A 17,156-nucleotide genomic window follows, 5' to 3' on the forward strand; every position below is an offset into this window, starting at 1 on the left:
CCTGGCAGCCTGGCTTCCCAGATGGAGGAGTGAGCCTAAAGCTCCCTTCTGCAGGATGCAGTATCCTGCCCTGAAGGCAGGAGGATCATTTCAAGCTGCTTTTGTGTATGGTTGTTAGAGGCAGCCTGGGGCTAAGTCAGCTACTGTGGGTAAGTTGGGGGTGCTGTGGGAAGTGAGCACTGGATACAGAGCTCAGAGGCCAAGTGCCTGCCCTGCCCTTACCTGGCTGTGGCCTTGGCCAAGTCCTAGGTGGGGTATTGGGTACTTGTACTGTGAAGGTACAGAAGAGTACCTTTACTATGTTACCATTTCTGTAGAGAGAGGAAAGGTGTGTGTGTGTGTGTGTGTGTGTGTGTGTACTATGATAATGTACATAAAACATGTCTGCGTTTGTAAAAAACTCAGGAGAGAGTAACAGGGTGCTTGGGAGACACTTCCCTTCTGTACCTTCTGAGTTTTGGACTATGCAAATGTATCATCCTTTCAAAAAGCAAACAAAAGATTAATTTCCCCCTCCTATCTGTATCCCACCCCCAGCAAGAAAAATGGGCTTAGAGAATGGGATAGACCTGGGTGTTCAAATCCCAGCTCTGTCTAAGTGATCTTAGGCAAGAACTTAACCTCGAATACTACATGTTTTTCATCTACACAATAGAGGTAATCCTAGTAACTGTCTCATATGGTGGTAGTGAGGATTAAAAGGGATTGTTAGCATGGTACCTGGTGAAGCACTTGGTAAAGGTTCAAAGTGGTAGTAATAACAGTAATAACAATAGAAATGTTATCTGATCTCTCTAGGCCTCTGTTAGCCAGCTGTAAATTCAATCTCTTTCCCTGTCCCTTCCAACTTTACTGAGTTCTTTTAAAAACCAGGCCATGGGCTCAGAAATGCCTTGATCTTTACTGACCGAGTTGTATATTGAGCCGAGCCCTAGCTCTTTTAAGGGGCACTGCCCGGGCTCCACAGATCAAAACTTCTCACTCTTCATATCCAGTCCTCGAGCCACAGTGAAGCGGTCCTCCAGCGGCAGTTATGGCAGTCCTCAAAGGAGCGGGTGCTGCTGAATGCACACGTGACACAGGTGAGGCTTTGCAGAGGAGGGATGTGGAAGGAAGATGACCCCAGCTGGCCAGGAGCAGTTGAGGACCAGTGACAGCCCTTTCTAACTTCTGTGCCTATTCTCGCAGATGACAGGGTCACTTAAACAAGTCCAGCTAGAGAGAGATGAATATGCTCGATATGTAACAGGAGAGAGAGCACGGTGGCAGGAGAGGATGTGGAAAATGTCGGTGGAGGTGAGACCTGACCCTTCAGCCCCCACCTTAGATAGGTCACTGGATCTTTCTGGGCATCTGTAAAATGGGACTAGTACAGCCAGAGGTGGTCATGGGTCTGGGCTTTGTGGAGGTGGGGGCAGAGAGGGAGATGGGAGCTTGTCCAGCCACCAGCCCCTCTCTCTAGGGCCCTTCCCCTCTGTGCTTTGGGCAGGCTCGCACATTGAAGGAGAAGCGTGACATACATCGGATACAGGAGCTGGAGAGGAGCTTGTCCGAACTAAAAACCCAGATGGGTAAGATGGGGCGGGTGTGATGTGGGAGCAGGACTGGCATCAGAGGGCTGTGAGGGTGGCTTAGAATGCCCCAGGGAGGTGGGTGGATTGAATGGCTTTGAGGCAGAGGGAAAGAGGTCTGTGCCAGGAGACAGCAAATTTTGTCATCTCCATGAGCCTCAGTGTCCCCATCAGCAAAGAGGGAGGAGTGCCCGTTGTCAGCCACCCACAGTGCTCTCTATCTGAAAGTGACTTGGCAATTGGCAACCATCAGGTGCAAGGAATCATTAGTAGTGAGGCCAAGATTGTGAAGCCTGAGAGGAGCTGTGCATCAAGAGGAGGGTTTTATTTTTTCTTTTTGGGTGGGGGGGTGGGTGGGGAATCCAGAGGCGCTTATTGTCTGCTTCCTTTCTCAGCTAACCCCCTGTCCCCAGCACCCTCAGCAGAGATATCTGAGGTGAAGCAGCTACAAGATGAGGCCAGGCACCTGAAGAAGAGAGTTTCCCTCCAAACGCTCTTCTTCAGGTGCCTGGCCTCATCTTGTAGCTGCTGGTGGAGAGTTTGGAGGGAAAGCTCCAATCCCAGGTGGAAAACAATCAGGCCTTGGGTCTCCTGAGCAAGGAACAAAAGGAGAGGCTTTGGGATCAGGAGGAGAGCCTCCGAGAGCAGGAGGAAAGGAGGCTGCAGGAGCAGGAGAGGCTGCATGAGCAAAAGGAGAGGCTTCAGAGGCAGCAGGAGAGGTTATGGGAGCAGGGTGAGAGACTGCGAAAGCAGGAGAAGAGGCTATGAAAGCAGGAGGAGAGGCTGTGGGATCAGGAGAGGCTGTGGGAGAAGGAGGAGAGGCTATGAAAGCAGGAGGAGAGGCTCTTGCTCTCCCAGAACCACGAGCTCGACAAGCAGCTGGCCGAGCCACATTGCTGCTTCGAGGTGGGTTGCCCCACCTGGGGAGCCTGCCCTTATCCCTAACCCTCCAGGCCTTTGTTTCCCCACCTGTAAAATGGGGCAGTGTAGCCCTCACATGAAATAGTACATCTAAAGGCACCTGTGAGCCAGAGCTCACCAGGCCCTGCTCTGATGGCTGTAGGGGAGAGGGGATGATTTTTCTAACCTGCCTCCACCCTTCCGGGTGACATGGGAGGCAGACACCAAGTTCTGGGGTCTTCAGCTGCAGTGGCTGGCCACTGATCGCTTCTCTCTGTCCAGAACAATGAAAACCAGAGTGCACTGCAGTTGGAGCAGCAAGTAAAGGAGCTGCAGGAACTGAGTGAGGTGAGGCAGATGGTAGCCCCCACCCCATCCAAGAAGGGCTGGGAGGCAGGCACCAGCCTCTGGGGAGGGGAGGTGCCAGGCCAAAGGCAGCTCCAGCTGGGGTCAGGTGACCCCAGCACCCTCCAGGGCAGCCCTATGACTGTTTCTTGCTTCCTGCTCTCTGACTTTTAGAGGTGGGTAGCCCTGGGCTCCTCCCAAGTCTGGATATCATCATCCCAGCTATCATCTTCCAATCACAGGGAAAGAGACAGTGGTATGAGAGGCTTCTTATGCCAGGCAAGGTGGCTCATGCGTGTAATCCCAGCACTTTGGGAGGCTGAGGCAGGAGAATCACTTGAGGTTAGGAGTTTGAGACCAGCCTGGCCAACAGGGCGAAACCACATCTCTACTAAAATTACAGCAACAACAACAACAAAAAATCATCCAGGCATGATGGTGCATGCCTGTAATCCCAGCTACTCAGGAGGCTGAGACACAAGAATCGCTTGACCCCAGGAGGTGGAGGTTACAGTGAGCTGGCATTGCACCACTGCACTCCAGCCTGGGCCACAGAGTGGCACTCTGTCTCAAAACAAAACAAAACAAAAAAGCCTCCTTAGATTCAAACTGAATTCTGGCCTCGGTTCCACTGGTCACCATTCAACTACTTTTCATCTCTAAGCTTCTGTTTCTTTAACTTCAAAAGGAAGTTAGCATTTTCCTTACGGAGGTGCTGAGGATTAAATGAGATAATACATGGAAACATTAGGCATGTAGCATACTTAGCAGATGGTGGTTGGCTCCCTCTGCTTTTCCACCAACTGGTCTACTGTTTAAATGGTGGGAAGAAGGACATGAGATTTGAGGCTGGGGAAGGAGGCATGAGGTTCTAGGCAAAGTGGGAAGTCTCTTAGCCTGGTACAAGGGGCCAGGGGCCTGGGCAGGTGACAGAGCCCCACAGTGCCCTCGCTACCCTATTAATGGGCCCAGAATCTGGAAGCCAGCCACCATGTGCCCTCATGCCCAGGGTCTTCCTGCAAGTGGAGCTGAAGAGCCAAGAATCTCAGAGTGTGCAGCACCAGTGAGACTAGTATCTGGATCACCTGCAGCAGTATGTGGCCACCTATCAGCAGCTGACCTCTGAGAAAGAGGCACTGTACAGGCACTTACCACTGCAGGCCCAGCTCATGGACCAGCTGCAGCAGCAGGAAGCTCGGGGCAAAGTGGTGGCTGAGATGGCCCACCAAAAGTAGCAGGAGACCAAGGGGAGGGAGTTGCAGAGGATGGAGCCCCAAGGGGGAAGACCTGGCAACCTCCATGCCTTCTAACTCTGTTTGTTTTCCGTCCCCTTAGGAGTACCTAGAAGCGGCCAGCCAGTAGAACCAACAGCTAGAGACCCAGCTGAGCCTCATGGCTTTCTCTGGAGAAGGTACAGGAGACCAGTCAGAGGAAGAGGAGAGAGCCCCAGGAGGAAGGGGGGATTGTTAGCAGCATAGGATTGAGAAATTGGAAGAGACCTTTAGAACAGCTGGTCGTTGTGCCAACCAGGTGTCTGCACTGAGTTCAGCATCAATATGGTGACCTTCTCGGAGAAGGGGGCAATCAGGTTGCCTACGGATGAGTGAACTGGCCCAGATCAGAGAGGGAGCAGGTCAGAACTCCCGCACTGACCACTAATGTGACTGTGCCTGGGCAATATAGCAAGATCTTGGTTCTTAAAAGGAAAGATTAAGAACAGTAGCTCATTCCCCTCTGGGGAGGGGCTGGCTCAGGGTTACACAGTGAGGGTGGGGACAGAGGTGGGCCCACAGTACTTCCCTTGTTGGGTTGTCTGAGGACCCCTCTGGCCACCTCCCCACAGGAGATGGAGGAGGACATCTGGACAGTGAGGAAGAGGAGGCACCTCGGCCCATGCCAAGTATCCCACAGGACCAGGAGAGCTGGGAGGCCATGGTGAGAGTGACTTTCCCCGCCTCCCCTTTGCCACCTTCCTCTGTGGTCCCTCCCAGACTCCCTTATGCTCTTGGTTTCCCTGCCTTCTGATTTCTCTGGACCCTCATCCCTTCTGGGAGCCAGTGGTCAGACACCATTTCACCTGTGACCAACAGGTGCACTCTCTGAGGCCCCAAGGGAAGGGGCTGCACTTCACCTCCCTGCCCCATTTGTTCTGTGTATGCCCCTATAAGAATACTCACCTCCTGCCTTCAAGTGGCATTTTTCAACTCCCCTGGAGCCAGTGCCCAGGAGGAGCAGGCATGGCTATGTGGGCAGCGGTAGGTGCAAAGGCTGTGCTGCCCGCACCTGGTTTACCTGATGGCCTCAGCCTGGAAGGAGCCAGAGGCAGAGGACCCAGCTCCAGGGACTGGGGGTGAGTTTGTGTGTGGGGAGAGTTACCAGGCCCTGAAGGAGGCCATGGAGAAGGTGAAGATGAGTGATTCCTGGCGTGAGCCAAGAAAAGTGGTGGCGGGACAGGACAGGTCACTCTCGAGATGTGACCCCATTATTTTGGCTCCAGAATGGCTTTATGGATCTCCCAAAGGAGAAGGTAGATGGGAAGGAACAGGTGGAAAACCTAGAGCTTGGATTCATCCAGCTCTCTGAAGCAACAGACGGCATGAGTGAGTGGGAGACCTAGGCATGGCATGGGAACCTGCAAGGCCATTGGAGGGGCCCCAGTGTCTGAGCCCTGTCCTATTGCAGGAGAGTATGTCACAGTATATGAGAGCCAAGGGGTGGTGCCAAACATGTGGCACTGGGAGATGGAGGATGTCATCAGGCTGGCCCAGAACAAGGAAGAGATGAAGGTAGGGTGTGCAACACCTCTACAGGGGTGGGGGTTGGCATGGGCACTGTCTCTGGTGTGGCAGCTGAGCACCCCTCCATTCAGGCAAATCTGGAACTTCAGGATCTGGTGTTGCCACCCGTGGGCAACCACGAGAGGCATGGCAAATTCTTCACTGCTGTCCAGAACCCTGCTAATGAGCCTGCTCCAGGGGCTCCAGCCCCCCAGGAACTTGGGGCTGCTGGCGAGCAGGGTGGTGAGTAGAGCCCTCAGGCAGGGTGGGCAGGCAGGAGCAGGGGAGGCTGGCCCTGCCCTGAGATCCCCGCCTCCCTCTCTCTGAAGATTTTTATGAGATGAGCCTGTACGACAGCATGGAGCCTGCATCAGGAAAGGCCAGGGAAGGTTCTCCCCATGACTACCCCAATGCACAGCAGATCATGCACCTGCTTCCTGTAATGCAGGACACCCAGGAGCACCCAGGCTTGGCCATCAAACCCTGCATGCCATTCTTTTACTGGGCAGCTGAGAACAGGGAGATAAACATAATCATCTAAGACCTGGTCGAGAAATTGAAAAAAAAAAAAAAAAAAAGAAAACTTTGGGGTTAGTCTCCCACACAATTCATTTACTTCACTTGAATGTTAGAGCCACTCATGTTTATTTGTGTTTCTAATTTAGTTTTAATTTATTTGTAGAAAGTTAAGGGAGAGTGGATCTTTTCCTGATGTTCACTCTGGCATCCTTTAGCATTTTTGTTTTTTAATTTGATAATTGTAAGTCATTAGCTCACATATCGAGTTTGCCCTTACCTGGTGGGAGTTCAAACACACAAAGACCCACTATTTGCACAAAATTATTCTTGCTGGTTTGGAATAGGCTGCCATGCTTTTTTTGATGTTATTGCGGCATGTATATTCATTATGGAATTCAGATAAAATTTGCTTATGTTCTGATACTATGTTTGATCCGATCCTAATCACAGTGAGCTCTTCATTAGCTCAATATGTGGTTTGCCCTCAAGTGCACACTGTTTATTACTTTATAATATGCCACTGTGAGTACTGACATTTAGAGTTGTTTAAAGGCCAAGAACTGGAAACAGCCTTTCCCCTATTTTCTGTGTATTGGGGATGGGAGTAATAACATTTTGGGGAGCTTTTTAAATCTCACAGAAGAGGAAAGTGGCCTGCTGTGGCAAGTGTGTGCAGGATAGAATATGTTTCATTTGTTTCAGTGCCAAGAATGAGTGCAGTACTATGGTAGTTCCCTTAGGATTTGTATGTGCTCTGGGCTTATGAAGATATTGCATCATGAGCTGCAGCAATTGTACTCTTTGCCGATGACCTAAAAAGGGATTTTATCTGAGGAATGAAAGACTCCCATCATTGACTGTGGATGTGGAAAACCTTTTTCAGCCTAGAGCATTGTCTATCTACAATACATTTTAAAGTCAGAGTCCATGTTACCTGTTTTAATCACATGACTACATGTCCCAGTACACAAAAGGGCACTGGTTGGCATTCTTCTTAATGTACTTAGTAAAGATCATAAGAAATCCTTTCAGAGTTTAAATGTCCCTGGAACAGGCATACAGGCTCTAGTCAAGAATGAATTCGAGTGAAGGAAAGCTGTGTGACACCTGGCGTTCCTCTATGTTCATGGAGCTTCTTTGAGGCTAGAAGATTGATTTTACCATCTAGACATCTCTGGCTATTCTTCAACCACATTGATTACTCTGACATAGGAATTTACTTCTTTTCTTTGAATGGAAAACACTTTAATAACAACCATTATTATAAATCAATATATGTGAGAGTACTTAGTTGAAACAAAAAGGAGTTTTTAGTAGACAGTATTATACTACATTTGAAAATCAAGGAGATGTTTATGCAACTTAAAATGTTTACAAACTGCAGTGCAATCTACTGTTTGTGAATGTCACAGTATTATGAGGAAATGTGTCTACACATTCACAGAATTATATTTCCTCACAAAGTTATTTATGAACAATGAAATATATTTTTATACCTCTCAATTTCAGTTAGAGGTATATTGTGCCATATTTATGTTAATGTGCCTATACATGATGAATGAGTTATTTCAGTCATACGTTGCCTAAATAATAACTTTATGATGCTTGGGAAAGAATTAACAGCTAAAACTTCATGGACTTAAGTTCCTGTTCTTGCCTTCTATTTTGTGAACTTGCCGTTTTCGCATTATTTGAGTTCACTTGAAAGACAGTTACTTTAAGTCCATTTTAAACCCTCAGGCTAGAAAGCGTACCACTGTTAATTAGCCACTTTATTTGGCCTAACAGTTTTTCTTTATCATTCTGAAACTGGTTTTATCTAATACATTGATATACTAATACATTGATATATTATTTCAAAGGAATTTTTATAGTTCCAATCACTTCACTTTTACCTTGACACATATAAATGACTAGGAATGACCTTCAGATCGCGTTTAGCATCTGTAACCAAACTGACAATAATGTGTTCATCAGGGACCTATGGATTAAATCATGTACTGCCATATTTAAGTTGAATGTCAATTTGGAAAATAAATGTACTGTATTAGCTGAAATACTGCTCTTTGTGTAGGTATTTTGTCATATGTTTAAGACAAAATTAAAAAGAATGGAAATCATATCACAATAACTTAAGTCTTTCATCAAAGTGCATGAAGTCTTTTGCAATACCTCATTCAGCAAGTATTTGTTCTCTTCATCATTCAGTATAAGGCAGCTTTCAATTTGCTTAGAAGACAACATTAGAAGTTTAGAGTTTATCAGAAATACAGAATTTTAAAATGTGAGTTCAACTGAATAAATTTGAATTTCTGTAGGAAGTAAAGAATCAAAATACCTATTTAAAGATTGCAATATATGGTCATTATTTTTAAAGTATCTGATTAAACCTGATAGATTTTCCAGAAATGAAAATAATCAGTTCTAAAACCAATGCTGATTTTTAGAAAATGTGAAAACGTGCATCAGCCCTATCCATAGTAATTTCTCTAAAACTTTATGTTACAGAGTCACTTTAAAATAATATAACCATTCAAAAATGTAACTGCTATGTTAATGTTTTGAAATGAGTTACAACATTTTAAAATACGAATTCTGTTGTTTAAAACAAAGAAACTGGGTGAAGGAAAAGTAGAGAAAGAAATGGCAATTCCAGTCCAAAGCTTTATTTGCAAAGTTTTCTTAGAATTACTTTTACCAATTTATGAATTCTTGTAAACAGAATGTATAATGGAAATACTGAAAGACTGTTGTCTAAAGTGCCTTTATTGACAGCTGCTGTGATGCTACTGTCATGTAATAAATTATGAAATTGTTGCAAACTGCCATTTTTGCCTTAAAATTTAGTGTGTCTTGAAAACTATGGTATTAAAGGTATTGAGGCTGTGCAAATGCTGGGCACTCTTGGCATGAGCTCATCAGTTTTTATTTTTACAAAATTATAACTATGCAAGTGTGTTTATTAAAAGAACACAAACTAAAAAGAAGTAATGGGCATTTTAAAAAGTTGTGGGATGAAAAAGTTATAGGATGAAAATGCTGTGGAAAAGTTGTGACAAAACAAAAGTGGAAAAAAGTTTTATGAAAAGTGTTTTTAAAAAGTTATGAAAAAAAGTTATGGGATTTCAAAAAATGTCATGGGATAATAATAAAAGTAAATAAAAGCAGGCCCCTATCAGCATAAGCCTAGAGTAGTGGGTCTGGAGTCTTTGCCCCCACCATGTACCAATCACCCCTTTACCATTAGGGTCACAAGACAAGACCCCTGTCTAATGGAGGAAGACAAACAGACCCTTTGCCACCTTGACCAGGGCTGAGTCATTAAATTTCTGGATGAGTTTGTTATTTAAGAGCAAGAGGCTGGTGGAGTTGGTTTGTTTGGAGGAGGCCTGATGGCCTCTCTACTCTCACCAAAACAACTTTTCCCTCAAGGATCTCCCATCTTCTTATTCAGAGAGGCAGCTGAGGTGGGACAGTGGGGACCAGGTAAGGGCACAGGCTGCTGGGATGACCCCCTTCCCCAGTGTACATACAGTATCTGTGTAACATTTTGTATATTCTGGGGGGTAGGGCCACCCCCTGTATCTTACCTAGCAGAGGTTGGAGCTAGCCTATGAGGAAGAGGTTCTAAGCATTTGTGGCTGGGAAACTTATTTATTGCTAGCATAGGAGTGAGGAAGGAGGCAGGTTGTGGCTCCCTGGTGATGCGACTCCTGTTATTTTTTTGCTTTTTATTTTGGAATAAATGGATTCAGCCATACTGCTTGTCCTGGTATATTTCCGTTTTCCTCACTGGGTCCTGCAGTTTGTCCCACTGAACGAGGAGCCCCAGAATGTCTGAGCATGTCCAAATGGCTGTTGGGGACCTTCCAGGCCTGTTACGTGTATGCTGCCTGGTGACACCTGGTGGATTTCACGAGGACTGCCATGGTGCCTATGGGGCACAGTCCAGCCCTGACAGCCAACAGGCTCAGAAGCCTGATCTAGTGGTGGCCAGGAAGACAGATACCAGCACCCAAGGCCACTGACTTCCATCCACCCCAGGCATCTTCCATTCTGTTCCCTTGCCTCCCTCTCCTGTCTGCACTGGGTGACCTTTTGTGTCTCTCCCTCCAGAGTGACAGGTGCCCCGCAGGCTTCCTTCAGGCTGAGTTCATGGCCCTGCTTGCTAATGGCCAGAGCTGGCTTCACAGGATAAGAGTCAGCTAAACTCCAGGGGCTTTCCAGGAAGTGTCCCTTGGAAAGGGTTTGGCCTTTTCACTGCTCCCAACAGCACCCTAGAAATGGCTTGACCTTTTCCCTCCCCTGAGCTCCACAGAGAACACAGCCAGCAGATGACACATTCCCCGTCATCCAGAAATGGGTTTGATTCTCAGCCGAGGGACAGCAGGACTGGTAGAGACTGTCAGGCCACACAGCTGCCTGCACAGCACCCCCATGCTTGGAGGAGGGTGGGAGGGATGGTGGGGGCTGGCTGTCCACAGGCCGGGCATGACAGGGAGGCTCACTGGAGGTGGCGCACTTTGGAGGGGCTATGTCGGGGGACAGCTTTCTTTTGATGAGCCACAAGCCTCCAAAATGACAGCATGGTGACTGATTCCCAGTTCTAGAGTTGAGGTGGTCAACCACATGTGTGCGTGTATATATATAGCTATTTATAGAACAGGGCAGGGGCATACCACAGAGGAGGCACAAGTTTTCAGCAACAGTCATATCTGGATGTGTCAGCTCAGCACTACAATAGACTAAGTCAAGGATGAAAGGGGCTGACTTTGGGGCTGGGGAGCCACTGTCAAGTCACAGGACACCTGCCCAGGCAGGCTTGGAAAGGGAGGCCTCCGAGAAGAGGAGGATCTGTTTAGAGGTGGAATGGGGGCCTGGGGCTCTCCAGACAGAATGGACTTGCCTGACCCATTCAGCTGGAAGTTGGAGAGAAAGCAGAGAGAAAATGGGTTAAAGAAAAGCCAGAGCTGGTGAGGCAAGCATAGGGCACTGGTGCGGGAGCTGTGGGAGGGTCAGGGAAGGAAGGGCGCAGGTGTGGGTTTGGCAAGGATCCTGGAAAAGAGGGGCTGGAAGTGAAAGGGGAGGAAGATGGAGGGAGGACCCGGAGTTTCACAGGTAGTGCTTGGGGGTTGCAGCGGCCCTCCACACCCCACACACGCCTCTCCCATGGCATTCAGGCAGTGCACCCACAGTTCAGACCAATGCTCAGTTCCCTTGGGCTTCTTTCTTCTCTGGTCACCCTGGTCACCATGGCCCAGGGCCACCTCTTGCTTGGGGAACCCCACCCAACAATCACCAGACCTGATAGACAAGGAACACTACTTGAACTAAAATGGTGAAGCTATAAAGGATGGATGGCTGGAGTGAGTACCAGAGGCCTCTCTCTGTGCAGTCAGAAAGCCCAGGGTCCTCTGAAGGGAGCCTGGGGAAGGCAGGGAGGGCAGGTAGCTGGATGCCACTGGCCATAGACTTATAAATCTAAGAGGGGAGCCTCAATTGGTTGGGCTCAGAGGGGCTGCAGGTTGCATAGGTGAGGCTGGGCCCTTCCTGCTGGGAAAAGCAGAAGAGGGAGAGTCTGTGGCAGAAGTGGCAGGTGGGCTCGCTAGGCAGAGCTCAGCTGGGCCAGCAGGCACTATGGTCCCTTTGGCTGAATAGCACAGGCGGCCCCTAGGAGCAACAGACCAAGGTGCGTGAGCCCGCTGGCCAGTGGTAGTACTTCAGCGGGGGCCAGGGACCCTGCCTTTGGTCACACGCTAGCAGCTATGATGGTACCTGGGAGGGAGGGAAGGGGGCTGTGTGTCCCTGCCTGGTCTGTGGAGTGTGTTGTGGGATGACCGTGTGTGTGGGACTCTCACCTAGATCGCCACTGGATTGCCAACAGATAGAGGAGGTGGGACCCTGACAATCACCCCTCCTCTGCAGTGGATTTGGCTCTTGGCACTCCCAGGTTGGGAGCTGGATGTCCTGCCCCGGCAGCATGACTCAGACTGCACAACAGGTATGACATGCCCAGGATGATGTTCCTAGGTCTCTGGCCACCTTAGAGTGTAGCCCCACACGTAACCCCCTCCAAGCTCCCAGCCCCTACACCATAAACCACAAGCTCTCTACCCTCTCTGACGGCTCCAGAGAGCACTCACATCTGCCAGCTTGGGCACAGCACCTGTTTCAAGAGCCCCCAGGCCCAGTCATGGAGGCTGGGGGACTTTGAGGTCATGGGGGCCAGCTCTGGTACCTGCGTCCAGCCGAGACACTCTGCACCTGCAGCCAGGAGACATCCATGGGCCCCGTGGGCATTCTGATGGTGGTTGTGTTGGTGTCACCGATGATGCTGGGCACTTCCATCCATGTGGTACATGTGCAGCATCTCATTGCCCCGCTGTGCCTGCTCTGCTGACTCCTCCATCAGCGTGTTCTGATCCCCATGCAAGTACAGGTTGGACAGCAGCTCTGAGAAGATGAGCTTCTTGGTCTGAGAGTGGGCAAAGAGGGAAGGACGTTGGGAACTGATGCTGTGCTGCTCTGGCCGCCCCACTGGGCCCTGCTGAGACCGTGTGCTGGACTTGGAGCCCCAAATATGGCTTTTCAGATGTGGTTTTTACACTGCTTCAACTTGAAGATCTGCCTCCCCACCACCTTTTCTCACTCAGATGGGGACACTGAGGTCCAGAGGAAAAGTCAGCTGCCCAAGGTCACAGATCTGGAAGGGGACCCAGGATCTATCATGCCACCAGGACACCTGTCTACTCAGTTTTTTAAAAAAATTTTGGAGATAGGATCTTGCTCTGTCACTGGGCTGGAGTACAGTGGGCAAGATTACCACTCACTGCAGCCTCAACCTCTTGGGCTCAAAGTGATCCTCCAACGTCAGCCTGTCAGGTAGCTAGGACTACAGGCACGTGCCACCACCAAGCCCAGCTAGTTTTAAAATTTTTATGTCGAGACCAGGTCTCACTATGTTGCCCAGGCTGGCCTTGAACTCCTGGGCTCAAGTGATCCTTGACTTGGAAGAGCCCTGGGTTTCTGGCCTAGGCGGCCAAGTGTTCAGGAACCCTCCCTGGCTACACGGTCTTTGGCTGTTCTGAACCACCTTCTTCCATATGTCCGCAGCTGTTGGCTGTTCTGACCCTGAGAGCTGATTTGGACACAGGGAGCTGAGGTGCTGGCTGAGGCCATGCTGGATGTCGTCACTATTTTCAGGGTCTTTTATTGGGAGTGGGTTTGTAATAGTTTCAGGCTTACTAATAGCACCAACAACAGTGCCCTGATTTCTGCCAAATGAGGAAGGATATGAGAAACATATTTGCTGGGGAAAGTTTGATTCTGAATTGTGGTGTGAGCCTGGAGAGTTTCTGTTCATCTCATGTTGGGTCAGGATTGCTGAGAGTGACATGGAGTAAGCTCGCCCACGCCGACAGCTGCAGCTAGGGCTGTGTTGGGAGCGCTGCTGCCCTCAGTTCTGTACTGGGTCCCAGGTGCTGCCAGGAGGTGCGGAGGTGAGTGGGCGTGGCTCTGGTGAGTGCCTGCCCCTTCCCTGGCACCATAGGCTGACCTGGCCCCTCCCACATTGCCAGGGCTTGCATGGTCCTGCAGCGCCTCTTTGTGAGAGGCTCCTGGTATGGTCTCCCCTGCAGCTTGCTTTAGAAAGCGGGGTCGCCAGACAAACAGGTGCTTTAAGGAGTGCCAGGCCACGGCATCAGGCTCCCCGATGTTATCAAGACTGCAGGGGCCCATAACCCGCCTCTGGGCTGCAGCCTCAGTGTTTTAATGCAACCAGACTGGTGGTTGCAAGGAGGCCAGTCCTGCAGCACAGTGATTGACCTACAGAAACACAGTGGGGGAGTTGTGTGGTCAGCTGCATTCAAGAGACAGGGGTTAAATAGGATTGAACCAGGCTCTGCAGCAGGACTTCTGGGAGCCTTTCAAGGTGCTGAGCATCATCTCCCAAATTTATCTAACCATGAGGCACCTTCTCATCTCCCAGCAGAACCTTCCAGGCCTGAGGCAGAGGTGGGGTCTGGTTTCTCAGGTGCCAGCCTGGGCTCAGAGGCCTCTGTCAGCTCCTGACTGAGGAGCAAATGAAGAATTACACTTCGGGCTCACGTTCTGCAGCACAGAAGGGGTGAGCGCCATAGGTTTGGGGTTTGTGGGGGCTGTGGGCTGACAGCTGTGGGGGAGAAAGTGCTGGTGAGTGGGGACCCCGTGCCCCATTCACTCGGAGCCTCCTCCCGCCTGGTGGGGCTGGCAGCCCGGTCTACAGAGCCAGGCAGGAGGCGGAACCTGAGAAATCCACATGCGGGGACCCCTGTGCTTGAGCCTTCCTTGTTCTCTGATGCTCCCATGTTCTAGAACACGTGCTGGGGAATTCAGAATTTAAATAAAGCTGGCCTTTCTGACCTTGAGCCTGTGGACGAGAGTGAAGCCTGTCCAGGGAGCGGTGTTGGAAACATAAGTGGCTGCACCCTTGTGTGTGCCTGGTGTTGACAGGAGCCCAGGCAGCTGACGGCAGCAGGAGCAAATGATCTGCTCTGATGGGGACAGGCAGGAAGTCCTTCAGGGCATTTCTGTTTCATCACAGCTTTTCCTGGTGCTGGTGTATCTGTTGGGGCTTTGGATGACAGGAAAGCGAATGAGCCCCTGTTTCTGGACGCATTGCATCTAGGACCTGGCAGAATCCAGAGAGGGGAAGACGGTGGCCCTGTGTTGGAGGAACTGGCTTATTTTGTGATCCCAAGAGACCAGCGTGGCTGACCCCTTAGTGCTACAAATCTATAGCCAGGCCTCAGGACAGCTTTTGGTTTTGTTTTTATTAAGCCACTGACCGGTGGTTAGAAGCAAATGATCACAACATTAACATTTTTATTGTAAATTGGAGCCTTGACCTGGGGATAATATGAAACCCACGAACTGCACATTTCTCTGTAGACTGCATCTGGTCACTTGTCACATTGCTGATTGGGTCTGACAGTCATCACCAGGACTGCCTGGGCCTGTGTTCATTCCCAGTCAATCAGTCCTGGGACACAGACATCCCGGACTCATGCCTGGTGCCAGACCTCGTGCCTGCCAGAGGATGCAGACACACCCGCACCCACCATCACTATGCAAGTGCTGGGCACTCTTCTCAGTGCTTATGTGTGGGAACTCGAGTAATCCCACACCCTAGGAGGTGGCACTACTGTTATCCCGAGTGTGCAGATGAGGAATCAGAGGCCAGAAAAGGTGGTGATTTCAGTCACACAGCAAGCATGTGGCAGAGCTGGAGTCCAGGCTGTCATTCTGAGCCTGCCCCTGGCTGGGCCATTGTTCCTTGTCACCTCTCTGCAGAAGATGGGCCTTGTCCTCTACATCAGACCCCCAGCCTGGCCAGCGCTCTTCCCACCCTGCCTCAGGCCACCTGCTGTGCCTGTGAGGGCTGTGTGTGAGCACTCATGCGAGCGCTGCTGATTCTCTTGTCTCTCTCCTGCATCCTGCCATGAAGCTGATCAGCATCTCCTTTGGGGACCTGAACCCCTTTTCCCTATGCCAGATCTGGAACCGACGCGCCTACCACTTGGAGAAGGTCCAGGTGGAGCTGACCGAGCTAGAGGCCATCTGATAGGACTTCCTACATGAGCAGGACACCAGCCCTGACAAGGGTGAGCTAGTCAGCAACGAGGAGGAGTATACCTGAGTGGACTTTGAGACACTTCTCTTCCTACCTTCACAACCAAAATGTGCCCAAAGGGTGAAAGCGCACTTAAAAGCCAGAACGTAACATGTATGGCCTCTGGGACATCTGCTGGGCAGATGTCCAAAGCCAGACTGCACTTCCTCATTTCCCACTGTGCAGGGGCAGGGGTGGGAGATCTCATCTGTTTACAGCCATTTCCATGCCATGCTTTTGGTTACACGTATCTCAGTCATGCTTTCTGCCTGATTGGTGGATCCTCAGGCTTACCAGTGGCTATTTGCAAGAGCCTGTTTCCAGCCTCCGTGAGCCTGTCGGTGCTCTGACCCCAAAACCTTGTTTTGCTGGGCATCTCCCTATGTTCTCTCTCTTGTCCATGGTGGGCAGTGGTGTGTGGTTTTGAATGGCAGTGCTGTGAAGGATGCCCACTGTGCTTCAGGCACCTGTAGGCCAGAGGGTTGCTGCCTCAGGCATAAGGTCGGTATGAAAAGGGACTGCCTTAGAAAAGCAGACACATCCCTTGTTCAGAAATGGCCACTGTAGAAAGCCTGTGAACCTCCCACCAGTGGTTTTAAGCTGCTAGCCATGCCCCATTTCTAGAATAACCTTTGCTCTTCCACACACAACCCTTCCAACAGTGGCTCCCAGCCTGCATGGGGAGGGCCTGGCTGCCCAGACACCCACCCTCACTTCTCATGGCCAGCCTGCATTTGCAGATCACTGGGCTGCTCTGTCCCCAGCTTGCTGCATGCCTGGCGTGGCTTGGTGAGATTCCGTGGAATGCATTTCTTGACTTGTGGGAATCATTCACCAAGTACGACGGTTCGGGATTCCAAGTCTACGGTGGAATGCAATTTTAAGAAATACTTTTTTTCTATTATTTTTTGCTGTCAACTTTCTAGCAGTGCCACGGCGAAGCTGGCATTTCAGCACACTAGATTGAGCCCCGGCTTCATGTCTTTAGTGGAGCTGGTTAACGTTTCACTGGGTAGAGGGGCTGGCCTCTATATTTAGCCAAAAGCCTTTGCCTCTTTTCAGGCAACAAAAATGGGTGTTGTCGTTGTCTTTGTCTTTGAGAGCAGCAGTTTGAGGTCTGACTCCTTCAGGAAATTATCCTGTGAGCTGGGCCTTGCAGTCTGCTCCAATCAAGTGTTGGAACCTCCCACCCCCTCAGCCCATCGGAAACGACAGCTGTCAGCCTGGGGGGCGGCTGCTGAGGAGGTGCAGCAGGAATGGGGCTGGGCCCGTGGGCCGGCACCAGCTGCCCTCAGGTTTTACTTTCTAAGCTGATGACCCCTAGAACATGCCAGCACACACTGCCATGTCCTGGGGCTAAGACACTACCTTTAGGGACAGGTTTTTGTTGTCCAG

General features: G+C 50.1%; 1 pseudogene; it reads left to right on the forward strand.

The window, feature by feature from the left end:
- Window positions 1-6,134, forward strand: part of LOC105509259 — a 12,163-nt pseudogene extending 6,029 nt beyond the window's left edge.
- Window positions 6,135-17,156: the final 11,022 nt, after the last annotated feature.

Source organism: Colobus angolensis, unplaced genomic scaffold, assembly GCF_000951035.1.
Source record: "Colobus angolensis palliatus isolate OR3802 unplaced genomic scaffold, Cang.pa_1.0 Scaffold172, whole genome shotgun sequence".
Classification (NCBI taxonomy): domain Eukaryota; kingdom Metazoa; phylum Chordata; class Mammalia; order Primates; family Cercopithecidae; genus Colobus; species Colobus angolensis.